Below are 6,236 nucleotides of genomic sequence, written 5' to 3'. Positions count from 1 at the left end.
TTAATGCCTCCGCAGCTGCGGCCGTTAGTTTTCAGCGTGGGCGGCTGGTTGGCGGCGGTGCATAGGACGGGAACGGCGGGCAGGAGATGGCGAGCGGTGGGAGCGGGGATGGTAAGTAGAAGAAGAATTAGGAGGCGGCTCGTGTGAAGCAGGCGAGGACGACGGCGGAAGGTCGTACGTCGGCTCACGCCTATAATCGTAGGGACGGTGGTTACGATTGCGACACAAACAAGCCACGTGGCCAACGACGCCACCGGCGTAGCAAATAGGGCGGTTGTCTGTGTGCGCCAGGCGTTGAGTGGCTGCGGCTGTGATCGGGGGCGGGCAACCGGACGGTAAGGTGGGGTTGCAGGTCGCTCGGGTTCTAACTGCCCGGTAGGTGGCCTGTAGACAGGAGCAGCGGGTGAGGGTCGTGACCGCACCACGGCATCGGCGTACGTCAGAGGAGCCGCGATCAGAGGTGGCTGAGGAGGAGGTGGCAGGACTTCAGCGACCTGCTTCTCGATAACACGCTGTAGGTTGGGAGGGAGCGACGGCGCAGGCGTAGGCGGGCAGGTAGGAAAAGATAGCTGGCGTGCGACTTCCTCACGTACAAACTGCTGGATGCGCTGGAGGAGCGACGGTTGGTCCTGAGTACCGTCCCCTGGGAGAGCCAAGCTGGAAAGTGTGGCCTCCTGAAAGCCTGCACGCCGGGTAGAAAGGTGCTGTTTGCGAAGCTCATCGAAGCTTTGGCAGTAGTCGATGACACCGGAGACAGTCTGGGGATCTTTGGCGACGAGCATCTGGAAGGCACCATCCTCAATGCCTATCATAATATGTCTGATCTTGTCGGCCTCGCTCATAGCAGAGTTCACACGCTTGCGGATTTCGACCACATCTTCTATATAACTGGTGAAGGTTTCCCCGGTTTGCTTAGCCCGACTTCGCAAGCGTTGCTCGGCGCGAAGCTTACGCACTGCGGGACGGCCAAAGACGTCTGTCAGGCGGGGTTTTAGAGCTGCCCAGCTTTATATGTAAGCCTCGTGGTTTCGAAACCAGAGATTGGCTACGTCGCTCAAATAAAAGATAACGTTGGTAAGCTTGACGGTATCGTCCCACATATTGTATGAGCTTACGCATTCATAGGAGGCCAACCAATCCTCCACATCTGTGTCATCTGTCCCGCTGAAGATGGCCGGGACACGCTGGCGCGCGGCGCCGGAACAGAAGACAGCCCACGGAATCAGTGAAGCGGTTTGGGTGACGGTCTCAGGCATGGCAGAGGCGGTAGGCAATGCGCGGGTGCGAAGCTCCAGGACGAGGGGATCGTTGGCACCTCCACCACTTGTAATGAAAAACGTCTTCCAAAGCACAGCGTCGTGAACAACCAGTGGTACACTACAGGCACAGACCAGAGGCAGCGTTCAGTCCAGAGCACGCACGAGGGACCGAGCGTTCGGCGTTTCTCGTCGTCTTCTTTAAACGCCAGCCTCTGAAGAATCCAAATCCGAAGGCCAGTCTTACACTTGATGTAAAATAGGCGAACCAGTTAACGATCACTGCAGTTTGTTAGCACCAAGTTAATTTGAATAAAGGATGTCTAGTCTGCAGTCACATTCCTTAATTTTGGTCAATTGTTTAGGGGAAACCTTCAAGGTGGAATAAATAAGAAATAAGGGAGTAATTACTCATCGCCATCCACCCAAGCCTAGCCAAACGGCTACAAACGAAAGCTAAGATCTTTCTCAGAAACTTATTAGTTAAAGAAAAATTCGTCCTGGTCTGGGGTACAAACCCGGGACCACCGCTTCATCGGAGCAGTCGCTCTACCAACTGAGCTAACCGGGACGGCAAGCTTATGTTAGGGCAAGACTGATTCGATCAGTAACTCGATGTGGGAAAAGCGTTGGTCAAATGTTTGCGGAAACCTCCAAGGCTGAGTAAATTTGTAATAAGGAAGTAATTGCTCATCGCCATCCACCCAAGCGCAGCCATACGGCTACCAAGAAGAATAGTTCCCACTTCGAGTTATTCATCTATTCGCTCTCGCCCTATCATAAGATTGCCGTCCCTGTTAGCTCAGTTGGTAGAGCGACTGCTCTGATGAAGCGGTGGTCCCGGGTTCGAACCCCGGACCAGGACGAATTTTCCTTTTACTACGAAGTTTCTGAGAAAGCTGAGTAGCTTTCCTTTTTAGCCGTATGGCTGCGTTATTCCTTTTCTTGGCACGTTTAAATACTAACCATGCAAGTAGCCTTTCACACACTCCATCTGTTTAGGGGCAGAATACATTAATGCAGAGCGTAAACATCAATTATACTGCGGTAAGGTCCGCCGCGGTGGCTCAGTGGTTAGGGCGCTTGGCTACTGATCCGAAGTTCCCGGGCTCGAAACCGACCGCTGCGGCTGCGTTTTGATGGAGGCAAAACGCTAAGGTGCCCGTGCGCTGTGCAATGTCAGTGCACATTAAAGATCCCCAGGTGGTCGAAATTATTCCGGAGCCCTCCACTACGGCACCTCTTTCTTCCTTTCTTCATTCACTCCCTTGTTTATGCCTTCCCTTACGGCGCGGTTCAGGTGTCCAACGATATATGAGACAGACACTGCGCCATTTCCTTTACCCAAAAACCAATTATTATTAATAATATTACTGCGGTAAGGCAGAGGAACAAAGATGCTTCCATACAAGCGAGCATCATTTAACGCAATAGCGTTAAGGAGCTCGGGCCGCAGGAAAGACGGCATTGTCGCCGTCATTGACCATAAGCGTAAAATCCGCTAAAAATGCCCAGAGAACCAACCTAGGAGGTAGGTGGGCCAACTAGGTCACGTGACTTTGCTGCTTCATCACAACCTGTCCACAGGATTGTGAGCAAACTTCCCACCATGGCAGGTGGCAGCTCAATTAATTATTGGTCTGTCCGGAAGCGAAACATGGGTTGCACAAGCCTACCGGTGGCAACAGCTTCAATTCCAGGGCAGTGGCCCATCGCTTAACCGCTGCATGTCACGGATCTCCCCGGAGAACACTCGGACAAAAAGAACGGACTAGGCGACGGGTGTACCCACACATACGCACATTTAATACAGCCTACGTGGCACACACACTAGAACACAAAACTAACAAAACTAACACAAAACACAAATACTATAAATACACACGACTCGGGCACACTGGTATCAGCGTCTACTACTAGCGTTCGGCGTTCGTGCTCACGTTTGGTTCGGTGTGGCTGCGGCGTTGCATGGATCCAGTATCCGGCGTTGAGGCGGCGTTCGACGTGCTTGGGCTGGCGTCGCTGGCGGCGTTCGACGCGCCTGGGCTGGCATCGCTGGCTGCGTCGTACAAGCTCCAGGTCCAAGCGCCCGTGGAGGTGATGCCGGTGTTGTTGGCTTTGGGGGCACCACCCGGATGGGTGGCAACAGCGCTGGAGATACCCCTGGCCGTAGCAGGTGGTAGCGCCCTCCGTCGACTCCCCGGAACGGGCTCAGGCACGGCAGGAGGTCCACGATGCGTTGCCGTAGAACGCGAGCTCACCGGAGCAGTAGCCGGCGTCGCTCTCTTCCAGCCGATGTGTCCCTGACCCGCCGGAGCCTCCGCTTCTCTGCTGTTCCCGTCAGTGCCTCCCTCTCACTCGCCCTTTTATAGCCTCGGTGTTAGTCCACGTAAGCCTTGTCGTCGTCTTCTTCTCTTCTCCACCAATTATCTCTCTCCACCTCACCGAATGCTTCTTCTTTCCCTTCTTTATTCTTCGGTTAATCCACGTCGTCTTCTTCACAACTCTTTCCTTTAAAATTTAATTTAGGCTCCTTCATATATGTGACACTGCACCACCGCGCTAGGAGTGGTATGAGGGCTCCCAGGAATCTATGAATGTAATGTAGAGACAGACAGATTTATGTATGAGAAATAACCCACTAAGTATCACGTCATGCCCTAAAGGCGGAACTTAAGTGTCCATCCAATTTTTCTTTCCAGTCATGCTACATGTTTTCGGAATACCAGAACACCCCTGTCAAAATGCTTCTAAAAGGTTAGTGATTAATAGCTGTGCTCATGTCTTCCGCCAGCTTATGCTACCTGATAAATTGTGACTATTCGACATCAGTTCTCAGCTTAGGGATAAGCAAAAGCTTTAAATCAGTGTAACCAGCTGCATGACTACACTGGACATAGTGCCAAAGTTTCATGCAAGATATCTGTCGCATTCTGACCATAAGCTCTACAATGTGCAAACCTGCACGAATGCTTATCACCGCGTTCACCTGAAAATGATCCAGTTGGGGCTTTCCTTCCACATCCTTATGCCCATTCCATTTCATGCCACTTCCCAACCAACTCCGCTGGGTAAACACTTGCCTGAGCACCTGTCGTGTTAAGTGCTCGCAGTCTTTACGAGGGCCCAAGTCGAGCATTTTAGTACCGACTTAGGCACCAAAAAGCCGCCAATATCTTCGTGGTCGTCGCTACGCATGTCACCAAAGATTTTCTTTGGAAACTTGTTGCAAAAAATTCTCTTTAGATTCCCGACCGAAAAAATGTAATTGGGGCTGCGCAACTTTGAAGTTTCCTCCTTGAATATACTTTGAAATTAGGCCAAGCTTGAGATTTCTTTTGTCTCTCTTTAGCCAGGTACCCAAATATCTAACAAAAGGGACAAAAATGTTGCCTTTACATGCACTGCCACAATTTGGACAATTTTCTTTGTTTTTGAAATACATTGATTGCACGCCCTGGAATTTTAAATGCAGAGAGGCTCTAATACTGTACGACCAAATAAAACACTGACGACCAAATAAAATACTGACCAAGATTTCTGCACTTTAGATACAATTAGAACGAAAACTGCATGGACAACAGAAGTGAATTGAAGCATTTCTTGAATCCTGCCAGAGCAATGGTTTACCCTGTTGGTAGAAGTTAAGCATGGTAGACCCCATTTGTAGTACTTGGTAGTTTGAATGCAGTATTAAAGGGTCCTGCAGCGCAGATCTAACATGGGTTGTAGTTTTTGTATCGATAGTATGGGGTCCTTGGTAATACTTCAACACCTGAGGAGACCACCAGTCATTATTTTTAATCTGCTCCCCAAACACTCATCGCAGGCTGATCGCACCAAAACATAGTGGTGATTTTCAGCAGAGATACATGAGGGGCAGTAAAACTATATGATTTAATTAAGTCATATAGTTTTGAAAATGTTCAACATGAAATTCAACTAGGAGTAACTGGTTTCAATTGGGAGTAACTGGTCCCAGTTGGAAACAAACTGGCACCAGTTGCACACCCACAAGCTCCAGTTGGAAGCCAATTGGTTCGACTTGGAAGCCCGGTTGGAGTCCAACTGGTCCCAGTTGGAAACCAACTGGTTCAACTTGGAAGCCCAGTTGGAGTCCAACTCCCCGTTGGGAGCCAACTGGTTCCACTTGGAAGCGCAGTTGGAGTCCAACTGGGAGGCAAATAATCAAATTTACTACAAACTGGGAAACGTCAATTCCAAGTCGAGAGCCAAACAGTAGGAACTGGGGACCAACTGTGAAGTATGTGGTTCCATTTGTGGGCCAAGTGAGAAGCAGAAATTCCCAAGTGAGGGCCAACTGGGCCTAACTGGGTGTGGCTAAGAACGAAATGAAAAGTTTTTTTACTCTTTGCAAGCACGTCGAGAAGGATATAAATTCTGCTGCGGCTCAGTACATCGCACAGTCATTGGGCACATAATTAAGTGAACATACTCTCAACAAAAAAATTAGGATTCTTTTGTCCTCTACAGTGAATCTGCATCCGAAGTATGCGACATATGTAGCTGTTCTTGCTTTACTTGATGAAGTCTCCAAAACTCAGCAATTCAGTCACCCTTTCCCAATACCCTGCACGCGACTAACTGCATACTCTCCGTAACGAGTCATACTGAAATCTGATAGTCAGGTCATGTGTTTGTGCCTTTATGTGGTTAGTGCAGCAGAGGTGAAAACAAGGCTGCATATCATTTACTTCAGTTTTATTTCTCAAGCAGGCACTTCCATTTATTCGGTAAGGTACTGAGCAAGGTAGCATTTTTGTAAGCACTAAAAATTTCTGCATTCCTTATATGCTTAGTCTCCTTTTAACCCTCCGCACATCCCTTGTAAACAAGCAGTAAACACCAGCAAATGTAATGTGTCACATTTGGCTTGCCATCCTTCTCATCGATATTCGCTTTCACCCCGCCGTGGTCGTTCAGTGGCTAGCGTGTTCGACTACCAAGCCAGGGACATGG

At 49.6% G+C, this 6,236-nt stretch overlaps 1 non-coding gene across 1 annotated transcript; it reads left to right on the top strand.

Annotated features, from left to right (window-relative positions):
* Positions 1-2,046: 2,046 nt before the first annotated feature.
* On the top strand, positions 2,047-2,122 carry TRNAI-GAU (transfer RNA isoleucine (anticodon GAU)). The gene has a single exon. It is a non-coding gene; the product is annotated as a tRNA-Ile (tRNA).
* The last annotated feature ends 4,114 nt before the right edge of the window (positions 2,123-6,236 follow it).

Source organism: Amblyomma americanum, chromosome 5 (genome assembly GCF_052857255.1).
Source record: "Amblyomma americanum isolate KBUSLIRL-KWMA chromosome 5, ASM5285725v1, whole genome shotgun sequence".
Lineage (NCBI taxonomy): Eukaryota > Metazoa > Arthropoda > Arachnida > Ixodida > Ixodidae > Amblyomma > Amblyomma americanum.
The sequence above is the reverse complement of the archived record's forward strand: the minus strand, read 5'-3'. Positions and strand labels throughout refer to the sequence as shown.